The sequence below is a fragment of the Aythya ferina genome (genome assembly GCF_964211825.1).
Source record: "Aythya ferina genome assembly, chromosome: 2".
Lineage (NCBI taxonomy): Eukaryota > Metazoa > Chordata > Aves > Anseriformes > Anatidae > Aythya > Aythya ferina.
This window is the reverse complement of record NC_140297.1, coordinates 126,506,612-126,534,078: the sequence shown is the minus strand read 5'-3', so window position 1 is coordinate 126,534,078 and position 27,467 is coordinate 126,506,612. Positions and strand designations below refer to the sequence as shown.

The 27,467-nt window shown below is 38.0% G+C and overlaps 1 protein-coding gene across 6 annotated transcripts in view; it reads left to right on the top strand.

Moving 5' to 3' along the window:
* NCOA2 (nuclear receptor coactivator 2) overlaps positions 1-27,467 on the top strand; it is a 197,351-nt gene that overhangs the window by 61,929 nt on the left and 107,955 nt on the right. For 5 of the 6 annotated variants that reach the window (XM_084507649.1, XM_084507643.1, XM_084507645.1 and 2 more), the window contains one exon: positions 9,499-9,703. The gene's annotated coding sequence lies outside the window, so the exon portion shown is untranslated. Of the gene's footprint in view, positions 1-3,430; positions 3,528-9,498; positions 9,704-27,467 lie in introns of all 6 variants that reach the window. The other variant, XM_084507646.1, reaches the window with a different exon arrangement.

Here is a 27,467-nt window from a genome sequence, read left to right as displayed (position 1 = left end):
TCACTTTTGTGTCAGATGCAGGTTTGCACCATTGCAGCCCGTTGGTACTGAATGAGGAGCTGGGCTTTTAGCTTATGCAAAGCACGCTGAATGCTTAATAACAATTGCTTGGTCTAATGGTAAAATAGTTGTTTACAATATTTAATAATGTGGGAAACATTTCTGGTTTAGTTTGCAGTTCTTTTATCTTAAAGAATGAACAGAATTCATTGCTAAACAAAAAATGGGACAATTCAAGCACTTTTTTATCAGTATGGATAGATACAGAGAAATCTTATAATGGAAATAATATATTTTTAAACAATTATTCCATTCAGTTTTAAAGTCTGAAATTAAAAAGTATTGTGGGTGCTGTTATTCATAACTTCAGCTATAGAAAATGTACATTAATATACTGTGATATTGGGTGCATTTACTGGAAATTGAAGTTTAATATTTTCCCCTGGATTTAATATGTTGTGTACTTGATTCAATGTGATAAGTACAATTTTAACAGGGCAGCACATCAGTCATCAAAGCCATCTAGGAATCTATCCTCATTCTAGTTAAAAACAAGTCACTCTTTCCATTCTGGAAGGTTTTTTTGTTGTTGTTGTTGTTGTTTTTTTTTGTTGTTTTTTTTTTTTTTTTTCCTTTCTGAAAGCCCCATCCTTCTAAAAATAAATAAATAAATAAGCAGTCATCTTTCTATCTGAGGTTGCCATCAGTGCTCATTCAGGTTAAGGCCTTGCCCTGTCTGTCCCCATGACAATTTCTGCATGCCCTGCAATCACGAGTGAGGTGGTGAAACCAGCACATTAAGTATCATAGCTGCATACGGTGTGGCTTGGAGCAGTCAGTGTTATTAAAGTCTAAATAGTTATCCAGGATGCTCATCTGCTATTGTATGAGATCTCATTTTATGTCTTTATGCAAAACTCACCCAGCAAAACATGAATGAGATCGCAGGATTTTAATGTAATTTGGCACTTCCGTTAGGGTTATGGGTGGTGGTGTTTTTTTTTTTCTTTTTTTCTTTTTTTTTCTTTTGTGTTGAATTGTCAGTTCATTTTTTTGCTCTCTTTTATAGAGTTGCAGTAACACTTGTTGGAAGACACCAAAGGTTCATATTCTGTTAAGTTGATACTGATAACAGGTTGTAAAAACTGTGGAATATCTGTGCATGGCTGAATGAATTTGGGCTTTTACAAAGCAGGTTTGACACCCGGCCAGTTTTGGTCTCTGTAGACCTAATAAATGAAAGAGATTTTTCCACTGCCCTCTCACAGAAAACAAAAATGCAGCTTACTGAATTGGCTGTTCACTGCCAGTTGAGGAAAAAAGTTGTCATTTTCTTGCTCCATCTAAAGAAATCACTACTAATTAGTAGAAAGCACTAAAACAATGCCATATGCTTTTTATCTTGTATTTGAAAGCACTTTTTTTTGCCTTGCTTTTTTTTTTCTTAAAAAAAAAAAAAGTTAGTGGTAAGAACTTCTGAAAATAAGTTTTGTTAAACCTCAGCAATTGAATTGCATATGAGACTCAGACAGCTCTTAAGCATACAGGGATTGTGACAAAGGAGTCCCTTTCCAAATTAAGCTGTTGGTTTGCAAACTCTTTCTGACATCTCCCTCTGTGAAAGCAAAATAGACCTTTTCTTTTTAAATAAATAAAACCATAATTGTTTTACAGGGCCTTGCACTAAAGTTGATGGCATTTCTGTGCGTCTGTACTGCAGAAATGGGGGAAAGAAGGAGCCCTTGCATCTGTTGAGCAGGCCCAGCTCCATAATTGTCTGCAGATCAAAGAGCCATTTGATGGTAGCCGTTAACACCTTCCAGCAGAATATCCCCAGCTCACTTTCTGCCCATCCTCCTAGCATGGCTGGCATTCTGAAAGGCCTGAATAGGCTGGGAATGAGTATTTGAGGTGCATGGGAAGTGAGGTGAAAGGCGAGGTAGAGGGAATGTGACACAGGAATCCGTAGTGTTATCAAATAGTGATGTACAAAACCTCTTTTTTTGGGGTGAAATGGCAGACTGATGGTACTGCTGACATGCAAGAGGAGAAAAATAGAAGGTTAGGCTTGCCAGCCGGTCAGTTATTTAAAAAAAATATATACGTAATATGCATCCAAAGATGCTTGGTGTGTGTGTCAAGATGCCCTGGCATGAGCAGGGCTACAAGTCATGCCAAAGGGACAGCCCAGATGTGGTGCAAAAGCCAGGAGCACGCACAGCCATGGCCAGACCTGTACACAGGCATTTCGACACATCCTGCTGTGGAGTGTCTACTCATAAAACTGGAAAATTCAGTTGTCTCATCCACAGTCATTAAGACAACAGTAAAAACTGGCCTGCCTGGTTAGAAACCAGTCAGGTAGCAAACATATAAAAGGCCCTTAGCTTCCAAAAAAAAGTGGATGAAGGGAGGAGTTGTGCTCATGTGAGCCAAGGGAGTTGATGCGGTGGGTAAATAGTCTGTGAAATGGACCAGGACGGAAACATGGCATGGGCTCTCCAAAGAGGTGCGACGAGTGTGACCAAGTGTCATAGACAAGAGTGAAGCTCTCTGTAGCTGCTTTAACTTATAAGTAGTCCAAATTTCTTCGTACTCTGCCTTGCCTGACAACATGAATAACTTGGTGAAAGCTATGGCCTGCACTGAGCTGTGGCTATGGCAACTTTTCCATTTGCTTCCACTTGCACTTGGGGAACACTAGAAATGAAGTATTTTCTCTCTTGTGATAGATGCAGCCTATTCCATTTGTGTTCCACAGGAGCAAAAGCAGTTTCCCCATTTCTTTTGGGTGTCTGCAGAAAGATCCTGGAACCAAAAAAGAAAATTAGTCCTAACATTCAGTCATAAAATTGAAGCTGTTTTTTTTTTTTTTTTTTAGGAGAATTGAATAGCAGTGGTTTTTGTTTTTGTTTTATGGAAGATTATTTTTTTAACCTGCATTAGAAAGTACATGTATATAAATACATATGTTTTATGTACACATGCGTGTATATCTCTACATGCATATGCATAACATCTGCTCCCTGTTTTTTTAGTAAACAGGGAAAAATGACAATTATCTCATTTTACATTTTTATTTTAATATTATACATTCATTTTTGCTCAGAAATTCATGGGATTAATATGTAATAATTGTTTGTTCCTGTGCTGTAGCTGCCACTGGAGGTAGGTATTAAAATCATTTCACATTTGGGAATGTTATGTGGTAAAGTAACATTTTTTGTAGTTGGTTGGTTGGTTTTTTGTTTGTTTTCTTTTTGTCTTTGTTTAATAAATCTAGGTTCCATAGTAAGTTGCGGGTGAGTTGGTTTAAAGAAGAAAAAAAAAAAAAAAAAGACTTGGAAACAAATCAAAAAAATAATAGAAACCAGGCAGCTCAATTTGAACCAAAATGCTTAGTGTTGTTGTTTTTTCCTTTTTGCTGAAGGTCTTACAAAAAACTTCCATAACTGCTGCACTGCCCAGTTTGAGTTGTATGAAGTACATGGTGTCCATGGAGCCTCTACTGACTAGAGATGACAGAGGTACCTGAGACGCTACAGGTTCAGGATGGGGCTTTCTCTGGCCACTGGCTGAATGGGGGGCTTTCTTTGTTCTTTCCACAATGACCCATGCCAAACAAGTTCCATCACTAGGTCATTCCCTAAGTTTTGGGGTTGTTAATACTAAACTGTTACTTCTCAATTTTCTCACTGGCTATTGGTATAACCCAGTGAAATGTAGGCATTTATATTTATGGTGTATGATACAGTTCTGGCAGACTACCACGATTGCTTATGTTGTTAGAAGATACTTTCTGCTTCTACTCGTATCTTTCAGGCTCAAAACTTAAAATTTCTGGAGCTAAGCACACTATAAAAAAACCTGACATTTCAATTGCAAAGTCTCACAAATTAGGCACAAATATTGTAATAGAGTTTAATGGGCAGTTTCATTAAGAAACCTATACGTGACGTGCATTTTTATGTGGTTAGGAGCAATAAAACTTCATGGTTCTCTTTTTTTATTTTTTAATTCTCTGTCCTTTGGAGGATTTTCTTGTGTCTTTCTCAATTTCTGAAAATTACCTAGGTGAAAACAAAAGCATAGTTTAAAAATTATAACAAGTCCCTATAGCAGTAAAAGGCATGACAAAAAGAAAAAAAGTCACACAGAGCATTCTTGTTGCAAGACACTGCAATAAGAGGGGGAAAACTTTAAAAGGTTTGCTTTGGTACAGAACTGCAAAATATATGCCAGGAGTCATCTTCACTCTGAGAGATATTGTAAGAGCCAGTAAATATTACAGGTGTGTCTGCATCTGTTCTAAGCACTTTCTGTTGAGTTTTCTATGCAAGATATACTTGTATCTGTGCTGTTACTCAGTCTTGTTAATATGACTCTGATTTAATTTAAAAAATGTTGAATCACACGTAAGTATATAACTTAAATTTGTCACAGATCTGAAACTCAAATGCATTCTTTTGGAAACTTAACAGGCTATAAGTAGATTTATTGTAGTTGATACCATATGGATAACATACTACTATATACCCTTTACTATTTGCTCTGTAGACATTTTTGGCACTGTAATTCATGGCATAAGAAAAACAAATCGTCTTGTAGAGTACATAAAGTGAGGTGAGCTTAATTAAATATTGGTCTAAAAGAAGCGTTTATGAAATGATGACCAACTAACACCCTTAGACAGCAAGAGCAGTGCCTGCAATTGCTGTAAATCCTAAGAAAATCAATGGGGGATATAAGTTGATGTCCATAAAGCAATGATACTTTGTCTCATTTTGCACCCTGTGTTTCCCTAGATGCTTGGTGAGGAATGGAAGAAGCGAGTGACATTAGAAATTTTTAACTGAAGCTAAATTGCCTCAAAATCACTGTGATGGTGCATGAGATGCAGGTAGCAGCAGAGGATTGGTGGTGTGGGTGCTTCCTGTGTCAGATGAGGCTTGCAAGACACTTGCTTCCTCTCATATGACGCTGAGCCATGAAATTATGGACAGTGTGCCACATTAGTAGGAAGTTTTAGCTGCTGTTATTAGTATTGGTGACTTACGTTTCTTCAGATATTATTAATATTATTATTAAACTAATATGAGCTAAGTCAATAAAATCAATGGTATACAGGTATAATGTTGCTGTTCCATTTTAATCTACTTTTCAGTGTGAGGACAAGCTGTGAGCAGTTGCATGCAACGTATTGTGGAGTAGCAACCTTAATCTGGGAGCCTGCTTATTTGCATAAGAACCAGAATTTTTTATACTGAACGTATAGTGTCATGTTATTTGAACAGATTGAAATAAAATTTAAACTATAGCATACTTGTTGATCAATGCATGAAGCAGTTTTTGTGCTGAGGCTAATGCAGCAGTATTTATTTAGGATATGACAATTTTTGTTTGTAAATTTGTTTTAGATACCTCCTGAAATTAAAAGGGAAAATGTAATTTGGAGATTTTTGTTGAATGAAAGTTCTAACGCTGTAGGATGCTGTTTCTTAAGATTTGAAGAACAGTTTTCCTGAACAAACTTAATATAATTCATTCTGCCACATGGAGAATAATCCCTCATCAAATGATGCCAGTAAGTTGATCGTAACAAATACACTATTTGCATTGCAATGTGGCTTTTGTGGTAATTGGTAAGAGAGAACTTATGAAGGTTTTCAGGAAATAACTTGTACTTTAAATTCTGAAAGAAAAGGAAGAAAAAAAAGTTTTTTTTTTTTAAAAATAGTTTTACCTTAAAATGAATGAATGGTCTTGGATAAATCTTGGCTCCAGGGCTAGATGTTCACTACTATACTTTAGCCAGCTGGCTAAGGAAGATCAGTCTTCTTGATGATTAGTTCACTGCACTGAGCTTCACCTTTTTCTTCACGTATATAGCCAAGTGTTTATATATTCACAAATCTTATATAAATACCTGCAGTTCTAGAGCCTTTTCAAGCATTTCCTTTATCAGTGTTTTATGATTTGTTTTACATTAAAGCTTTCCTACTTGATTTACTGTTTTAGCCCATAAATATTGATTTCAATGACAAAATAATTAGGTTGGTTTATGTTAAACAAACAGATACCATTTTTTGGAGGTCTGCTGGATTTCAGAGGAGTGTTTAGGAACACTCTATAGTGGTCTGTAGGATCTAAGTCAGCTTTGATTGCTTACAGCAGAGAGACAGCTACCAGTGCCTGATACTTCTAATCAGTTGAGCAGGGTTGTATGAATGGAAGTGCTTTCTTTTCCTTTCTCTTCAGTGAAAAAAGTCCTTTACTGACAAGCAATATGTTCTGCCAAATGAAACAGTGCACAAAATTCTGATTTCTTTTCTAGGAAGAAGTTTATGTAGTTTCCATGATTGTACTTTGAAGCACTGCAATTTAATTCAACCTAATTATATTTTTCATCTTAACTATAACTAGTGATCAGATAATTATTTTGTCCTTTAAAGAAAAACCTAGCTATTATGGATGCTCAATAGCCAGTTGCATTACTTAAATTAAACTTAAGATATAATAAAAGTATTTATTAATCATTTATCCAAATGAAAACAAGCGTTTAATGCTTCATTTTGATTTTACACACTGATGTTTAATGCATGTAGGTCACTTTTTTTTTTTCCTTTCTTTTTTTTTTTTTTTTTTTTTCCCAGAGTTAGAAAGTGCTTTTTGAAAATTAGGTACATCAGATGTCTCTAGACTAAATACAATCTCACAGGAATAGTCATTCATTCCTTGGAAATAATTATTTCTTATTGAAAAATAACTGTTGTGGTGCATTTAGTCTGTGGTATAATTTGCATGCAGCTGTGAACATGTGACACTTTGTTTCTCTGTTTTCTTGTTCTGCTCTTCTGGATCATGTTTATACAGACGTATTTACAAGAACCGTCATGAAAATGTTGTCTTGTTTGCTCATAAGAGCTCAGTAAAAAAAAAAAAAAGAGTCCGTAAATTGGATTTCACTGTAAAAGAAATGTGTTGTCCATTTTGAGGTTTTTCCCTTTCTGTATTTTTCTTAACCATACATGTAATGACATTGAGTTCTGTATTGTTTTTCTCTTATGTTAACATAAATAACTGCTAAATAGAGAAAAGGAAAGAAAAAGTTAACCCAAGTTTCATACAAGATTATTTCCCCTCCAGGCAGGGGCAGATGATCACAAGCAATAGCACTGCCCTTCCACATCTGAGACTTTGCAGCTGATACCTGGCTGCTCTGATTCAGTGCAAATGGGAAGCAAAATGGGTTGGCTTAAATTATCTTTATTAGAACTGTGTGCCCCTCGTCATGATTTGAGCTATGCCATTTTACTTCAGGTCTTTGTGGCCTAGAAGTGTTTGTTGTGCAGTTATAGCTTTTCAGCTAAGCATTGGTAACTGGAATAGAAATGCTCACAGCTAAGAAACACTGGCTTGATTGCTTGTGGCCGCCTGCCCGTACTGTGCTTGCACATTGCTTGTAGGCATGCAACAGGACTGGTGGTGAAGACAAGTGAGGCTTCCGTGGTGTTCTCCTAGGCACTGCCCGAGCTCAGCAGCTCGTTTGCAACTTGACCACTGATCTCAGATTTTCATATTCATGTAGCTCTTGGTTTAGTGAGCTGAATGACCTGTGCTACTAAGGGCTGAAAGGGAAGTGCCAGGAATTGCAATAAGGAAAGCTGCCTGATGTTTTCCTTTATAGGATGCTGGATTCAGTTATTTATTTATTAGAACGTCGCAAAACATTAGCTTTTGGGGTTGAAATGTTTGAAGCTGGGTAGCTGCCTCTAACTTATTTTTTTTTTCTTTTTTTTTTTTCCCCCCACCAAAATTATTTAGCTATTTATAAGAATGCATGGAAAAGTAGCTATTTCTTATGTGTTTTTCCTTAAAAATAACCTTTTTGTTTTGCAAATGCTCACGTCCCTCCCTTTGAAGCAGAAACTAGAAATTGCATGGTAGTGCAGAAAATGCTGGTGATAGGCTTTGGGGGAAGAAGAGTGGCTTATGAGTCACAGCTTTGCCTTTGTCAGCACTGTGAGAATCTCAGATCTAACCAAACTATAAGCTTTTAAAGAAATCACAGTTCTCTCGTGCCGTCTTGAGCGCATTAGAGGTGTATGGCTGCAATTGACAGCGTTTTCCTTCTTGCTGAGCAAATTTGCACATCTTCTAATGCTGCACGGATTGCACATGTCCCATCACTAAGAACTGGCTAAAATACACCTGGGCAAGCTTCTCAGCAGGTGGTAATGAATGCCACTGGCCATTGTAACTGAGAGCAGAAAATCCTGCTTCTCTTATTCTCAATTATTTCTCCTCAAGCAACTTCAGAAGATAAACTGCTTGATTTGGAGACATGAAAGCTCAGCTGGGGGGTGGAAGATTGATAAAACTGGGGTAAGGGAGAGCAAGCTGTGCAGGCTGGGCAGGGAGGTTGGAAGCTGAACAGAGGCTGGGCTGGAGGACAAACCTGGTACCACAGTGCCCAAGAGCCAGGAGCAGAGCTACACTGTGGTCCCAGCCCCAAAATAACCCCATCAGTGAACAGGGAGACAGGCCCAGGGTGTGAGGGCCCTGTCTTTTCCTTATCCTTGCTCTGTCTTCCCCCGGGGAGGCTCTCCTCTGCCACTGTGGTCCCCCGTAGTGTTTTTATGGGCAGCAGGTTTGGAACTTTGGCTAAAATGGATAAATCTGAGCTGAAAGAAAGAAGCAGACTGTCAAAGGGGAGTGGGACATAATAAGACACAGGGTCACAAGAACTGATGAGCAGAGGGACTGAGAAACTGAATCCAGGAGGCAGTGGGAGACCTGATGGAAAAGTGGGTGATGGGGTGGAAAAGAGAGCTGTGGGCAAGGGTACAAGTCAGTATGACTGTCTGTCAGGGAGTGGAGGAGGGACAAAGCACGGGTAGGCAAGGGCAGAGCATGGCACTGCCAGCCACCTCTGGGAATGACAGAGCAAGGAGGGGTGAAAAGTATGAGGGACTGGGGGTTTGAAGAGACCCAGACCCTGAAGGTAGGACTGAAGACAGGCTGGGACTTGAATCAACACGGGCCAAAGGAAATGGGCTTGAGGAAAAGAGGCAGAGGAGCTCTGAAAATGCCTTTTCTGTAAAAATTTTGGAATATCTATAAATACTTTTGGTTTCTGTAGAAGCTCCTTGGGAATATGCCGACCACCATTGCTAGTCCCCTGAGGGAAGATTGCTTTGCCTATGCTAACCATTGCTCATTTACTCCTTTACCACAAGAGCTGCACGGTACACATAAAGATTGCAACTCCTCTGCTACCTTGTGCCACCTTGATACCTTGCGCCTTGTATCTGTGTGCCACCCTCACACTGACAATTTCTGCTGTCTTAGTTTGGTTTTGCCAGAAGTGGTGAAAGTAGTGTCCAAGTCAAAATATGCTGTGAGCGTGTCTTTGCAAAGCTCCTTAGTTTGGCCCCTTGTGAGCATTACAATTGGATGTTATTTGCCCATGTGGTGACATCCTGTTTTTTTCCACAGGATCCCTGCTTCGTTGCATGCACAGGATGGACCTGCTCTGGGAATGAACCTGCTGCATGCAGTGGCAAAGGCAGTTCTCCATAGTAGCCCTGCCTCAGTGACAACAGAAGCTGGGACTCGTGCGGCGAGCAGGGGCTGTGCTGATGCTCTGCGCAGCTGCACGCTGCCCTGGGGAACAGGACTCTCTTCCTGGCTGTGATGCTAGGTAAGTTGCTTAATCCGGCCTTTTCTCCTGTCTTTGTGTGTCTGGCTTTCTTGTGGGTGACTTGAGATCTTCGGATCTGATCTGGAAAAGTGCTGAGCACTGATAGCTGCGAGTGAGGCAGCGGGGGCTGAGGTTCGAAAGTGCTATATAAAGCACACTGTAATGCTAAGTACTGCGAAAAAATGAGGTCTGAGTTGTGCCAAGCTGGAGACAAAGTTGTCTTCGGAGTTGGTGAATCATTTTGACCTTAAAGTTGTCTCTGCTCTGGTTAGGAAGTTAGGACTAACAGCGTTATTCTAAGTTAGGAGTGACGGAGTAACAGTAAGAGTAACCATTATGTTTGTCGAGTGCCTGGTTGCACCACTGAATTCACAAAGAAATTACTTGTTCCGTCTTCCGAAAAAAAGTTTGAATAGCTTGCAGTAAATATGGAATCAGACCGTACGGCAAACACCAAGAGGAAAACAGATCGCTGTTTTGATTCGCGGTACTTCTGTACACTGAGCAAAAAGCAGAGATGCTGTGGGAATTGGGTGACACGACCGCAGTGTGTGCCATGCCACATAAGCAAACAAAGGCAAAGCTCAAGTTTCTCTGAAACTTACTTGTGACATTTCCTCCTGTCAGTGCTTGCCTTTACAGACGGATTTTAGTCTGGATGTTCATATCATGTAGTATGATTTGGGGTATAAGAAGCAGGGCATTTTTTGATGCTGTCAGCTCCAATAATGTGTGTGCACAAAGCTGAAATGACAAGTAAATTCATCGTTCATCCCAGGCACATGCCTCTTGTGCCTGGTTCTTGTATCAGATACAAAGTACACAGTGTTTGTAATACCCACTATCAGAATGGCTTGAGGTCAGAATTTCAGCTGCATTTCTTCAGCCTCAGGATTTGTATTTTCCCAGTGCGATGTCCATAGCCAGCTACAATAATGTTGTAATCACTAGATAGCAGTGAATTTTTGGCCAAGGCATGGTTAGGCTAAATATTGTTTTAACTTAGCTAACCTGAATGCAAAATATCTAACATTAGATCAGATTTTATGAATTAACCAAGAGCATGTCTTTGGTGCCTAGAAACATAGTGAGCATGCTTGCCAGATAAGCTGTTACTCTCTATTACAGAAGAGGGAGACAGTAAAAGCCATGAAGCTTTAATAGTAGCTAAATATTACATTAAATACACAGAGTTAGAATGTGCATTCCCCTTCTAGCCTGCTCATGGGGGATCCACTGCATCTGGCTCTGTGGAAGGCTGCAGCAGTGCTTCAGGCACAGAGCAGGATTTCCAAGTGCTGCTTTCTAAGAAAACGTGAGATATTTTTGTCTCACTGCTGCCCTGCAGTGCAAGCGTTTCTGTAAATCCCAGCGTTTAAAACATAAACAACAAAAAAAGGAGGGGGAGAGGTTGAAGCGATCCGCGTTTTACAAGCAGAAGCTGAAAATGAAATTATTTGCCTTACCTAGAGCATTGGGAATGATGTTGCAATTAGACTGATGCAACAGCGCCTATTACAAAACGCTCGCCCAGCGCACGGCGGCTGCTGGAGGAAGGCAGGGGGCAGGAGCAGCAGGGGAGCCGCGGGGCACCACGTTGGCACGGCTATGTGGGGAGGATTATCGGCTAACGCGGAGAGAGGAATGCCAAGCAAAATAAAAACTGTACCGTTCCTGTGTGTGCCATGAAATGGGGTGGGAGGGGAAGCTGCGTTATCAATGCGCCTACTTTATTTCAGTGACACGTCTCGGCCGGCATGGAAAATGTTCTCTGTTTAGGTGGAGGAAATAATGGGGATGGAAGCTGATTTTGAGCTAATATATTTTGAAAGCTGCTAATAACAGTGGAATTTTATTCACGGGTCTTTATTTCTACAAGAGAAAAGTAAAAATTCCTTTGGGTTAACTGAAACATCTGTTGAACAAATTGGTTCAGTTTCATGAGTCTGTTCCTAATTCTGAGAAGTAGATGGTGCCTTATAAAGCTGGTAGAGGTTGGGGTTTAGTGGCCATATTCTTTCATTTTTTTTTATTATTATTAAAGTAGGTCATTTTGAAGTGATATGTTTTCATGAATATAGTAATTCCACAGTTAGTATTTCTAGTATTTCAAGTTTTACCTTTGTTTTAATGAGTTTTCTTCACTGTTGTTTTTAATCAACATTACTAATACTCTTTATAAGACCATGGGTTTCTAACTTTTTATCAAGTTCTTAGAAACAAAGTAATCGAGCTATTAAAAAAAACAGTAAATTTGTGTCCATGTTTCCTTGTTTCTGTAGATTTTTCTGTTCTGTTTTACTTAGAAAGTTTGTATGTTAACAGTATTCTAGTTGCTCCTACTATTTTGTCATTTATATTAATTTTTTGAATGTGACTTCACAGTTGTAGGAAGAAATGACAAATCAGTTTATGACCTCATGTGATAGAAGCTGAGAGGGTCTTAAATGTCAAAGAGCTGACATGCTATGAATTAATAAAATAAGAAAAAGGCAACATTTTAATATAGTTTCTAAGATTCTGTTCATATGCATCAGAAATGCATTAATTTAATGTCATGCACATGCACACATCTTAAAGTAGTTTTCTTAGGTATGTTTCCTACCAATGTAATCAATGAAATGAAATCACAACTAAGTATAATGTTAATACAAAATTAAATTGTTTGTGCTTTACTGTTAAATATAAAAAAATCAATGCTGGTTCTTTTTGGGTAGTAATGTTTTGACCCATTTTTTGTTCAGGATTTAAAAATAAAAGCTGAAGTTGGAATTTAGACAATGAATATACAATTTCTTTGTGGTGCTTACGTGTTGTAGAAAATGCAAGACTTGCATTAAACAAACATTCAACGTGATTGTAAGCTGTTATAGTCAGCTGCATGGTCTGGGTACTTGTTGGTTCAGAGTAGCTCAGTGTATAGGTAATGAAGAATGTGAACTGAAACTGATAGCACTTTCTAATTTTACTTCAATGGATAATTAAAATATATGTATTTTGGCTATTTTTTGAAGATTTAATATATGTGGTTGTCATCCCTGAAGTAGAAGGTAATGCAAGTATAAATAAGAGATACAGCAGTCTGCCGTACCATTAATGTTGTGTTGTGTTTTGTTTTGGTTTTCTTTTTTCTTCTTTTTCTCTTCTTTTTCATAACAGATTGCTAAATTGAGAAGGAATGGAGCAGTATAGCTGAGTTTTGTGAAGGTGCATTTGAGTATTGGCAGTGCAAGGAACTGCCCTACTGATAAGATGTTCTAAACTCCCCTCGTGTTAGCTTTGTCCTTGGTGCAGCTTGCTGTAGTTTCAGATGACATGCATGAAATGAAGCGAGGGGGAAGTTTTGTGGCTGAAGTCCTGTGCCAAGTCTTTTTGAAGTTGTTTGTAGCAGCTGTGCTGTAGCTAAAGAAAGTCTTTCTTTGCCTCCATCATAACATCTGCATAATCTTTAACAGTAGAATTGTTCCACTATGATGTATCGTTTAGCTAATCTGGGCTGCTTTCATGAAGTTTTTTTTCTTCTTTTCTTTCTTTCTTTTTTTTTTCTTTTTTTTCCGTGTTAGAAATACACACAGTATTTGGGGGGATAAGATTGTGAAGCTTTGGACATGAGTGCTTCCATGTAGAAACAGTAAGTTCCAGTCCAAGAAAAAAAAAAAAGTAAGAAAGTTTTTTTTTTTTTTTTTTTAAAAAAAAAAGAAGATTTGAGGCATTGAGTTTGAGTCTTTAGTTCAGTGATGCTCTTAAGGTAATTGGAGACCTTAGACTGCACCCTGAGAACTGGATTTGTCTTTGTCCTCCCTTGTTTGGAGGGTAGAGGCTCAACACAGGGTCAGTTCCTGTGAGGATGTCACTGCTGTGGTGTCCTAGAAGCTAACCTTGGTCTAATGGCTTCCCAAAGAGTGGTTGCAGCCTTCCAGCTGACGTATTGCCCCATCTTCCTCATGCCAGTGCTGCTGCCGCCGCAGCTCATGAGTGAGTTGGCTCAGGGACCTGAAATAGCGGTCAGCTAACCACATGTTTGGTTGGGTTAGTTGGCTGGCTTGTCGGTCCTTGAACTTGCTAACCATAGGGCTGGACCAGTGTCTGTGCTGAAGATGGCTTGGGAGAGGGGGCAGTGGGACCAGCCTCTTGGTGGCAAATGGGCTTGTGGGCCCTTTCAAAGCCATGCCTACAACCGAGGCAGGAAGGAGATGACCGAGAGAAGTGTTTTCAAAGAAGTGCACAAGTTAAACCTTTCACCATGTTTACTTTGAAAGCTAAGTAAAGAGAATTTATTACATCAGGTGTAACAGAATTTGAAGTTTTAGCTTCAGTGTTTCTTTTGGTTGGAGTTTTTTTTGCATAAGAACTTCTCAATTGAACCTTTATTTAATCTTCTTACAGTCTGAGATGTAGAGGTCTGCAATAGTTCACTCTCTGTTAGTACTGCAAAACTTTAGTTACAGGATTGGATCCAATGGTCAGATGTAACAGGCTGTGATCTTGGACAGCAAAGCATTTAAAGGTAATAGAAATGCTGGCTTTCTCTGTATTAAGGCTTTTGGTGATCTACACTGTAAATACATTTATAGAAGATGCTTGAATCTCAAGCTTTATGTCAGGAAATAAACCTGAAGCAATATATTGTAAACTAAATCCCCCTCTGTAACCTCCCTCCCCTCTTTTTTTTTGTAAGTAAAGATTGTCATCGCAGCTTATCATCAGGAATTTATCAATATGCATTTGATTTTTAATTGATCTGTCTATAGATGCCTTCCCGCTATAATCTGTTAGGAAAATACTTGTCAGTGGAAAAGCAGAATGCTGATTTATCTAACTGCGTTCATTGCAGAAGTTTGGTTTGTGAGATCCATTTAAATAATCTGAGTAAAAGAAAAGACATAGGAAACATCCTGTTGCTTATTAAGGTTATTAAATGGTGCTTTCAAAATTACCTTCTGGTGAAATAATGATTTTTTTTATTATTATTTATGCTGTAAGGACTGTGTTATTCCGCATGCTCAGTGTTTATAAAACTGAACATATCCTTGCCACAATTAAGAATTAATACTGTACCGTTCAGAATAACAAAGCTGCTATTCCAAATTACTTGAGATATTCCACGTTGAGTGGAAAAAGGTAGGTCTGCCAGTGGGTGTAAATCAGAGCGCAGGCTGCCTGCTTGGTGGAAGGCAAAGTGCCCGAGAGGGACTGTGACCACGTCACCGGGAACTGAGCATGCCCTGGGTGACAGCTGGGCGTTTCGGGCTCACACGTGGAAAGCATATGTGCTTCCTGATGCCCAAGGAATATGCTTAGGTCCTAGAAATAGAGATGCTTGACAGCAGCAGTCCAATATATGCATTTTAATCTACGCATTTAAAAATAGGAAACTAAGATCTTAAGACCGGTCTTCAAAAGTGCACACATTTGCTACATTCCAGTTCCAGAAACATTACCATGAGCTAAGTAATAGTAGTGGAGTACTCGTTTCAAAAACAGGAAGTGCCCACATTATATAAATTGCATAGTTTCAGCTGTCATAAATGTGGTTTCAATGCAGTTGCCGGAGTAAAGCCCAAAGTAGTTATAACCAGCTTACTTCCTCTTCCAGTCAAAGTGCAAATAGCCATATAATTAACAATCTGTGGCTCATTTTCTCTAGCTGGGTTAAGTATTCTATTTCACATGTTCAGTCTCTGTATAAACAGAGGGAACTCGACTTACTTAAGAACATTTTTAAAACCCAAATATTCTTGGCCATAACCAGGCCTGCAGATTCACAAAGCGGGAGCTTCGATCGCCCCTCGAGCTTGGCAGCGGCGCCGAGACCTGCGAGTGTGCCTGGCGTGCGTCCAGGCTCCGTGTGGAAGGGAGCACCCTGCCAAGTTGGCTCCTCGCCACGCTAAACTGCATGGGGCAGCAAAACCTGCTGCAGAGCTGGTAGACAGTTTCTCTCTTCAGGGACTTCCCTTCTTACATTCCATTACAAATTGGCTTTATTCAAAGTCTTTTATCATTAATTTTTTGAGGACTGATTGCTCAGCTTTTTTGGACAGCTTTTTTTTTTCTGAGTTAATTCACCCATCCTGCCTTTGACTCTGCTCGTGCACTGGGTATGGCAGAAAAGCACAGCAAGTACAGAGAGTAAGAAAGAGTTCCTCTGCTGCTCCTGTACACACACAGGTCATTTCAAATATGTTTTAGGCTGTTTGGGGCCTTTGAAGAGAGCTCTAACTTCTCATCCAGAAAGGGCCTGTCATCACTTCTCTGCCTCTGCTGATATCAGGCACTTCAGCAGCAAATACCTCCTGAATTTTCCCTGCTTACTCTGCTCACTGGGAAAACTGGCAAGGAGCCTGTCCAGGAACAGGCAGCTCTCTCCAGGAGAGCTTCTTTGAGGAAGCTCTGTTTGGTTGCTGAAGGTGAGGTTCCCACCACATACAAAGATCACCAGTGGACATTTTTTGTTCTGACAGTCTTGGAGAGGCTTTTCTTCATGTGAGAGGTGGCACAACATTTTACATAGCCCTGTAAGAAACCCTCAGGCAGAGCTCAACAAGTATTACTCTGTCCTAAACATAATACGATGGCAAAGAAACCTTCCCTTTCCCCTTCTCATTAGATAAATAGTGGAGAGTGCTCTCTCAAGGCCTTGTGAAGTATCATACATTTATAGTGACCATCTTTGACTTGATTTAAGGACTGTTTCATACAGCACTACCCAAGGTTTTCCATTCTTCGGGAGAGGATGGCTAACCCATTTTGTTGTCGCTGGAACAACCAGACGTGATGCATCGATGGAAGAGGGCCTTGATTTATCTCTCTGAATGGAATTTTAAAAGCGAAAGAAGTCTTGACAGCCTCTGCATAAAATGGAAGGTTACATCTAACAATTGTGAAGGAAACAGAAATCAGGACAGAGTTCTGCTTGAAGCTTCCCAGAATCTTTGGCTGTAATTTAATGGGGGAGACAAGGGAAGACCAAGGGAAGTAAGAACTGCATTGTGTCCTGTGGGAAAAAAAAAAAAAAAAAAAAAAAAGCAGTTGTGTGATATATTGAGGTGTTCCTTTCATTCTAAACACAAATTGGAATCTTTTAGACACAGTAAGGGTTATAACATATTTAATTGTGTAAAGGATTCCTTCCTATTCTTGTCTTCCAATATTTTAAGAGAACATATAGCTCCTGCTCTGAAGGGGAATGGTTGCACAGCTTAAACTTGAGCTTCTCCATACTCAGTATCTGTGTGTAGGTAATAATTTATTATAACATTAATATAACATTATCATCATTCATTCAGAAGAGCCTTATCTTAGGCACTTGCAAGAGTTACTCATGTTTCTTTGCTTAGCATGACATGGCTGTAGTTTCCTCAATGGCTCAGTTCCCAACCCAAGCCCAGGTGATGAAATGTGCTCACGTTGTGCTGTGTTTTATCATTGAATTAAGGGACTGGAATGGGTTGTGTTGTAAAAGAAGACAGTAGGGCCGGTCAGGTTGATTAAATGAATGGGTTGCTCTAATTTTGTAGAGTAGTAGGGTCCAAAGGGTGGTCTGTGGGCCAAAACCAGCCTACAGGGAGTTTGCATCTCTGCTTTTTGCCAAAGGAGATAGTGAGCAGCTCTGAAGGATCAGGTGCTGCCCAGCAGCTGGACATTATTCAGGACTTGCCACAGTCCAGGTTAGAGGGCTGCCACCAGGGGAATGGAGAAGGTGAAGTGGAAGGATCCCAGTAGAAGATCTTTCCTCCTCTTGTGGTTCAGTCTCATTTCGTTGATGACATCTTGGCAATATTTCTAGGACAGGTGCTTGTGGCATGTACAGGTTGGTCTGCTATGTACTGCTGCGAGGGCTTGGAGGAGAGGTCAGTGAGAATTAGGTGGTGGGAGGATCTGTATCCAACCACCAATATATAATTGCAAAGCCCTCATGAAAAATGACCTCTTTTAATAAAAAAACCAACACATCCTTCAACACTGTTCATTAAAAACACTATAATGGTATATAAAAAGTCTCTTTTTTGCATATGAAGTAATTCAGTTTCAAACTTCTGATTGTCATTTGAGAAGTCAAATAGTACTTCCTGAGGAGGCTTTGATACTATGGTTTTATATTGGCTTTTAGGAGAATTTCAAAATTGATTTCAGACAGTAACTATTAAACCTGAAAAGATCATAAGAAGCTGGAAAGCTCTGTATATATATATATATGTATATGAAATAATAATGATAAAAATATATTATTGCATATGTGCTCTTAATTGGTATGCTGTCATAGCCTATAAAGATTTTATTATTCTGAGATAATACACATAGTCATTACATGAGAGCACTGAATACTTACTTAATATAAGCAGGTCAACCCAAACAAGATCCTCGCTAACAATTATCTCCATGCTTGGGTGTGTAATCTGATTATCGTAAGATTAAATACTAAATGAAGATTTCAGATTTTATATTATTTATATTTTCTTTAAATTCTTCATTTTTCATATTGACTTTTAAGAATTTTCACACTTAGTAGGGATCCTTTAGGGTCTTATAGTAATGAAGATGATTCAAGTAAAAATGAAATAACAGGAAAGTCACGTACAAAGAAGACACTAGTTTTGCTTCGTTTATCTCTTTCATCTGATGGTAGAAAAATCTTTAAGTTACTGCTGTGTATGTCTATTTAAATAATCTATATTGCTTAATTCAAAAACAGACAGAGAGTCATATGCACTGCTTTAGAGAGTTATTGCAATTCCTCTAGCCTCTAGTATTCTTTGCAGAATTGTTCTTTAATTAACTTGAATAGAAACACCAATTCTCCAGCATTGCAATTCCCCCTTGTTGGTGCTCTGTGGACCCACGTGAAATCCAGGTACTTGTAAATCCCGTTGAGCCTCATCAGGCTCCTGTATGGTTTCTGTCATGAAGGATCTGTTTCCTGGGGATAGGCTGTTTCTCCTTGACAAGAATGGGGCCTATGCAGGTCAGCTAACCAAACTGTGAAGATTAGTATTGAACTCTTCACATTTCCCCAGTAATTCAAAGACTAGTATAAACTCATGCTCTCTTGCTGTGAACTTTCTAAAATTGCTTTTTAATTGTAGAAAAATTAGAAATGGTGTGCAAACTCAGATGAAATGGCTACACAGCATTTCCATGCTACTGGATCATCTTGGGGTTGAACTCAGATTTCTCATCTTATCAGCTTCTCTCCTTTGTTCTTGTCTTCTGTTGCAGTTATTTGAGTTTTGCTCCTGATCAGACTTTTCTGCCAGGGTGAAAAATCGCCATTTGTTCAGACATGTATGTACCTTTGAGTACCTTCAGCCTTCACGTTTCTGTTCTTAGTAATTAGTTCTGTCATCTGGCTTTCTTTGTACCAGGGTTTTTCCCGTTGTTCTTTGCCCATTCTGCTGATAAGTTGAGTGGATTTCCTCTAAACATCAGCTATCTTGCTGTTCTCAGATTTTTGCTTCTGGATGAAAGACTATTTGCTTGTTCCTAGCCTGGGTCATAGGTGACACCAACCCATAGCATATGACAGAGTGCTATATGTGCATGTGTGCATATTTTATTTATTCTTTCATATTTAGGTATATAATATATAAAATCACATATATTTTTGTATAGTGTCTAATAGATTATAGATTATGTCTAATGTAATCTAATGTTGATTATTTTATAATTTATTATTTTTATATAAGATAACATCTGCCGGCATTTTTCCAGTTGGGTATCTCTGTTTCATTGCCTTAAAACATTGATTTTTATTGTACTTTTTTTTTTTTTTTTGGGGGGGGGGGGGTGGAGGGGAAAGGGGGAAAGGAGGATAGGTGGTCTAGGAGAAATGCAACAATGCCAGTAGCTTTTTCTGTGTCCTGTTGAACAGAGAAACATTGTCAGCTGTTGACTGAGAATACTCAGCTCATGAAAATAGCGTATAACGTGATGGATAGTATTTTACAGTGAAGAGATGTCCCTTTTGAAAGGATGTGTAACTACTTGGGTTCAGATCTTGTGTATTTTTACTCTGGTGAGACTCCTACCTAGCAATATTCTTGTATATTTTTTACTGCAATGTTTTAGTTCTTCTCTTCAGTAATTAAGTGGTGTTCTCAGGGCTTCTCCCAACTTTTGATCATAAGAGCTTTCCATTTTTCTTTCAATTCTCTTTTCTATTTTAGATAGAGTTCTTTCATCTTCCTACAGTAAGAAAAATTACAGAGTTCAGTAGAAGTAGTGAAACTTTAAAATTCTGTTTATGCAAAATTTTAAATTAATATTCTGTCATTCTTGTTAATAAGGGACAAAAAATGACAAAAATCTCAGCAAACTTTTGAGGACATGGAGATTTATTTAAGTATTAAGTACACAAATAGATTAAAGATCTACCTTGTCTAGAAGTTAAAGATTTTAGATGGGAATGATGATTGTTGAGAATTGAACAACTTTTTTCTGAGTGTATTTGCAGAATGGAGCCATGTAAGTATCTCCAAGTGCAGACACTGATTTAGAAGCACATACTTAGTGAATTTTGCTTTTGATCCTATGTATATGTCCAGACGTGGTCATTTCTGAATTGAGTAGATTGTTGGTAACAAAGCACAAAAGCAGTAAAATTAGCTGATGGATGCCAGCATATCAGCCTTGCTTTAGGAGTTGCTATGTAAAATCCTGTGGTCTTTGCTATACAAGAGGTAAGATAGACCATTTTGGCCTTAGATTCTATTTTGGCTTATTTATATGGGGTAATTTTTATTCTTTTGTTTGTTTGGTTTTGTTCTGTTTTATTTTAAGTAAGTGATTGTGATTTCATAACAATTTGAACTTTGAATGTGAACATATTTTAGCTTATGGACTGAAATGGACTTAGAAATGATTTAATGTTATTGATTATTCACTGTTATATATTAATTGATATTTTCAGTGGCAAGGGCTTGCTTTTGTTCTCTGTTACATTTACGAAGGGTTTATCATGTAAGAGTTAAACATGACACAGCTATTCATGAGTGTTGACTTTAGTTTGTCCTTGGAGGTAGAATGCACTTGCATAAATACTCAATTACAAGAAAAAATTAAAGGATCACAAATCTATCACAATTCATAGGCTACAGTTAAATAAATGTCCTTGAAAATGTATCTCTATGTTTATCTCCTATTAGAATATATATGCGCTCTGTCTGTTTTCCTTTGAAAACTGTCTAGAAAAATCCACTATAGGTGCATTTAAATATTGTGATGCTTCTTTTAGGCAATTAAAGGCTAGTTATTATAACTAGCTGTCTGGTTGGGCCCATCTAAATTAGCTTTCTGTGAAATTATAATAAGGTCACATATTTATTTTTAGCCTCATTTCCTATGGAAACAAGACTCATAAGGTCATACCATGCACTTGTGTGCATGCATACATGTTGATCCTTCGTCTCCCCTCAGTGGCTTTTGAAGCCATTGGTGATTTTGGTTACATCTTTTGGCAAAGTGTAGAGGTCTCTAAATGCAGAACCCACAGGCTCTGTGAAAACAGGTAGCTGAATATAGGTGGGAGCACCTAAAGGTGTCCTGACAGAGGGAAATAGCATGAAATACTCTTGTTAGTAGCCTCCTAGGAATCCTAGGAATGGGTAAATACAGTCTTTTCATAAATGTCCCAGCTGCGGGAAAAAGTTTCTTTCAAAGCTTTCACTGTTCCAGACACCAAAATCAACCAACGAAGAGCTGTAAATCTGTGGGAGATGAGACTTCATTAATTCTGTTGCTCGTGGGACTACTTATGTAAATATTTTAATAATGATAATATCACCAACATAAATATCTTCATGCAATCTATTTTTGCATATTCAATTTTTAAGTTAAATACATGGGAATCCTCTTGTGAAAATCTTAATTTTCAAAGACAGATTTTGTTTTCACTGTGATTATTAGTTGAAATGTCCACAGAGCTTCTTCTCCTCATAAGGACAAACTGAGCAGTTGCTTTGCCCTCCTTTTAAAACTACAGGTACAGTAAATGCTTTCCAGCCACATTTTGCATGTGGTTCCGAATTGCAAATAGCCAGAAATGCTGGAGTGTTTTACAGTACAGTTGCTGTGCTCCAAGGGAGTTCACTGGGAAGAACAATATCTATACAATATGCTTACTGAATATGGAAATAATAATAATAATTATTAAGCAAACCAACAAGAGGTGTATTCTTAATAAAACGTGTGGGTTGTTTTTTTCTTTTGTGTAATCATATGACTGTACAACACAAAAATTGCTTTGAGAGTGGGTCAAAGATTACACATAGCAAAGACTCTTGTGATTGGTTATGAACAAGTGAAAATACTGTAAACTTTTGACCTGCAGCAGCAAATGGAACTGTGTAAAGCACCTACAGATGGCAGGATTTAACATATAGTCAGTCTCTCGCCCTTTCACAGCAATTACGATCATATTACACCGGGCACAGAGGGGAAGTCGCTTTGTAACTGTAACACAGTGCGTCTTTGAAAGTTTTGCATATGCAGTTGCATGTTTCATTTTGGTACAGCCATCAATTAGCTTAGCAAAAAGAATTCAACTTTTGTTGTTCTTGTTTGGCTTAATTTCCTGACTACTGTGCCAAGTTGGTTTTGAACAAAAAAATCATTTGACCGTTCTGAATAATTTTGATAATTCAGACTGCAGGGTATTTATTGCTAAGCCTTAAAGACGTGGTGAAAGTTTTATGTCATTCTGCTGCTGACTTGGGGATGAAGGGATGAGGAAGTGCGACTTCAGAGAGAGATCTGGGAAACAGCACTACCAATAAACTCATTCAGTTCTCCTGTTGTTCTCAATGCAGGCATTTTCTCGTTTGAGTTTTGAGTTTACAAAACTTAAACAGCAAGAAGACCAATGGATAAACTGTTTATTCATCTGACAAAAAAAGTAAGGCATTTAGACCATTTGGCAGGTTTGTGTTTCTTCTGTGTCCATGAAATCACAGATTAGATAAAGTGAAAGAGTCTTGTGAATTAGAGACTAACAATTGCCATTTTCCTGTGAACTTTGTCAGTTAACAAAATCAGAAGTCCGGTTGCACTTTTGGCACAGAGAACTGGTTATGAAGTCATCCAAGCATATTTCGTGTAACCCAGTGCCTTTCAGGGAACTGATCAAAGAGGGGGGTTGTTTGCCTGTCTGTGTGCAGACTTCTCCCGTGTTTGGTTTTATTTGTCACACTTCAACACATCAGCAGTCAGAAAAAAAAGTCTGACTTGTAGAAGGCACGCTTCTATATTTGTGATGCAGCCACTATCTTCCTTTCCGTCTCTTCGATTTGCCTCCTGGCCTGTAATCCGATGCGTGTGCCAGATGTGGGGAGGTGGAGCAGGAGCACTCCAAGCTTTTAGACCATTTCATGGAAGGGGTTATTTTATTGTAACTGTGGTTCACAAAAAATTTGCCTTTGGTTTTTCAGGATGACTTTTACAGAGAGTGGAAATTGCAAGCATATGGTAATAAGATAAATAAGATACTGAAATATGCTTTTTGGATGAAGGAAGAAATTTTAAATACAGATAAAATAAAGGTGTTTCTTTTTCTTCTTCATTTTTTTTTCTTCATGTTTAAGCTTGCACTGTACATTGACTGCTGGGTTTAATTCCATCTCTTTTTGGAGACAAACGTATTCACTTCAGCCATGCCTGTACCTGCAGCAAAGAGCTGCTGCTGAAAGCTTTAAGGCACTTAAATGGCTCAGGGACTGCTACCACATGAGTTTGATTGATTTGGTCACACAAGATTTTGAAACTTTCCAGTTTGTTAAAATACAGTGTAACAAATCCTACTCTTCTCAAATGCCAAGCAGCATACCTTATTGTAGACTAATTTTTCTACAGATTTTTAATAACCCCTCCAAACCTCTCCCTCCTCACCACCCCACCCCACCCACCCCCCAAAAAAAAAAAAAAAAAAAAAAAAAGAAAAGAAAAAAAACTTGGGCATTTAAAAATCCCACCCATATATTTTCATATTATGCCAGTGGGCAGATACCCAGGTTTGAGCCACACTCAAAATTTCCCCAGAGCCATTGAGGCAGCAACCTCTTAGAGGAGGCTGGAGCACATCGGTGCTGCCTCATGCTCCCTGCACAGCCTAGGGTCTGTTGGGTCCCACCAGACCTCAACGAAAAGTTCAGTGAGTAATCTTGATCTTAAAGGTAGTAGCATAATTTGTAATTCTTCAATGTGTGTTTCTGTTGTGTTAATGACTTGGATGAATTTGTTGTTTGCATGGAAGCTATTCCACCCCAAAATAGGGATTATTATTGCCAGATTTCTATCTAATAAATCCCATTTTCAGGTAGGTATTCTGGATTTGTTCTGCTTTGGAGATGCAAAATCAAAATGTAACTTGATAGGGAAAAATGTTCTTAATGTATGGAGTAGAAAGGAAAATTAATTAAGAAGATGGGTTTCATACTTGAGAAAGGAAGCTATTTTATCTACTTATGTTCTTTCATCTTCTTTTTGAAGCACAAGAAGGTATTGAAACATTATTACTGAAATTGTGCTATTGAAACTTTATAGAATTATTGTGGGATTATTTCCATAGTTTCACTGATTAAAATAGAAATCTAAATGAAGGACACTTACACAACTATTTTGTAAATAATTGACAAACCAGTTTTATATTGCAGTAACTGAAACATATCCAACAATTACATCTACTTAATAAATATGTTGTATGCTTCTATAAAATGTAAAACATGTTAGCACGTTGACCAATGCAAGGGGTATATTAAACCTTCAACAAGTGACACACGCTTTATAGTGCCAGCTTTTTTATTATTATTATTTATTTCTGATCATTATTTCCACAGTATAACAGGGGTGCTTACATTTCTTAATCATTGATGGAAATAAAATAGTTAAAATGACTCTTCCAGTATCACTCAAGTCTGAGTACGAAGGTTTCCATTATAAGTTGAACAAAAAGTTCTTATCTTCACTTTGGTAAGTAGGTGAAACTCCTGTGTACCATATTAGTAAGCATAGTTTCCTTTCAATGTTATCTAAATATCTAATTTAGTTTTCCTTTATACGCACTCTGAAAAAAATAACTGACAAAAGCTATCATTTCTTTGACTGCATCTTGCGTACGGAGACCATAAAGCATGATGTGTTTTACTCCTTTTCTCTTCCCAAAAGATAAATTTCCCAACCTGGTGGAATACTTCCTTTATTGTCCTGTACTGAAGCATAGCTTACCTGCATCAGTACTTACCTGGTCTAATTCAGATTTTAAAGTTGTGCTGCAAAAGAGCACTATCACTGCTGTATCAGTAATGTTTACGTCACCACAAGAGAATTATTGTCAAAAGAATATTCTGGATATTGAAATGGTTTTAAACTGTCATTTAACCATTGAAAAATCTTTACAAATAAATTAGCACATAGATGCTATTTGTGCGCTGCACACCAAGCTAAGCGCTGGCTGAATAACTTCAGGATAATAGTAGTAATTTGCCCATTTAAATCTAGCTAAAAGAGCTTTTGTTACTGATAGATTTAGTTTATTAGTGGAATAGTAAGTAGACAAAGTGCAGATTTAGATCGTTTTTGTTTTCTTCCACATAAAGCACCAAAAATAAGATGAGATGCTTGTTACAAGGAAGAAACTGCTGAATTTGGCTCCCTTCATTTGTAAACCAGGTAGGAACGCAGAAGATGTTGAGTCATGAAGGTGTGGGATCTGATATTTTCTCTTCAACCAACTGCTCACGTAAGCTGGAGAGGTCACCACCTTTGGGCAACGTTTGTGATACAACAAACATCTCAAAAATGAAAAAAATGACGATTTGACACTTATTTTCCATGTAGGTGGGAGTTAGCTCGATGCTAATTTAGCAGAAGAGGGGAAATAGGAATGTGATTCTTGGGGTCCATGTTAGCTCAGGTGACAGTTTTGACCTCGTGACAGTCAATCCCGAGGCACAGCAAGAGCAATATTAGTGTGCAGATTAGTGAAAGCTGATTGGCAAAAGCAGTGCCCATGTTTGCAGACGTGACCACTTAAAGTTAATAAGATTATAATAATTTACATAGTATCTACTTAAGCACAGGTGGTGAAAGTAGTAGCAAGGAAAAAAAAAAAGGTAAGGAGCTTAAATGCAGAGAAGGTATGGAGAGAATTGTGGTGAAACATGCTGCGTGTGGTAGTGGTAATTGCCTGGCACATTCACACAGGGGCTTGTTTGTGTTCATCTCTGTCCTTGATGCTGATATTCCTGCTTACACTTCACTTGTATGGCAATCAAAGACCCAATTCCACTGAGAAGCATTACTTACCTCTTCATTACATTCAACTGTTTTTGCAGCCGGGAGTGAATATCAAGGCTTTTGACAGCTTCTTGTAAAACCTATGCAGGAATTTTTTGATGACATACACACGTTTCATTTTACCGTCTGGAGGACTCGATTTGCACAGAAGAATATATATATATATCATTCGGTCTCCAGAACAATTTTATGTTTTGAAAGCTTTAAAAATTCTCTAAAACAGCATCAGATTGCTTTGTGGATGACTTGATTGGAAAATAGCACATACCTCCCTGCCTACTTTGCATTTGTTACCTAAATGGAATAAGTTTAGCTTGGAGAGGCTTGGAGAAAAGAGAAGGATTTAAAATGATTCTTAATTAATCCCAGGAAAATTCTGGCAAATCTCATCTTTTCTTAATGCATGGTGTATATATCTTTCAGCTTCATTTCATTCTAATAGCACAGACAAAAAAAAAAAATAAATCATTTCACAATGATACTTTGGTTTGTCAATAGCCAGACTTTGGGCTTACCTCATTTTAGCACATGCTGAATAAGGAGTGTGTGTGGTTTGTGATTTTTTATTTATTTTTTTTTCCCTTTTTTATTTTCTTTTCTGTTAAGGAAGCATTCCAATGTCATGTTAGTTAAATCTAGCTTTGAAGTGTTTTTATGAAATAGTGTTTTACTACCAATTGTTATATACCAGTGGTGATAACAATGGTGATAATTATTTTTTTCCCTGTAAAATATAAATCTTTGTCTTGTTTAAATATCATGCTATTTGAACAGATTAAGCTGTCCTCTGTGGCAGAATATTATATGTTCTTTCTTCAGGTAAAGAAAAAGAAACAAACAAAAGCAAAACAAAAACCCAGCCCAAGGCTTACTTCTTTGTTATCTTTCTTGGCTAACACATATGGACCTGGGGTCGTACTGCTTCTGCACTTCAGAGGGCAGCTGAACAGATTCATTTGTGCATGTTATATGCTTTTAAGTCCTCAGCAGTCTTACAAAACATACAGACTCCATCCTGAAAAGTCAGGAGTAGGCTGATCGGAAGCCAACAAAGCATTTACACATAATCTTTACAGTTAAGGACATGAATGGAGCCTTGGACTTAACATTAGGTAAGACAATTCAGAGAACTGCAAGATTAAGTGTTTAATCTGAACCATCACTGCTGTGGTGTTAACAAATAAATAAACCATCTTCCCATGGTGGTATAGTCTTGTAAATATTCTCATATTTATGGATTAGTTTGGGGTTGCACTTATACAGTTTTATAAAGAGCACTTCTTGTTTGGTTGGTTGCTTTTTTTTTTTCATTTAAAATACTTTTTTTTTTTTTTCATGAGTTAGAGAGGAATATTAACACTACAAAAACTACCAATTTTTTATAGCTCATGAAAATATAAAATAATATCTTAGGTTTTCTAGAATATTTAATGGCCCTCAGTTCTGTTTGAAATAAGTTTGGTCCTAGCAGAATACCTTC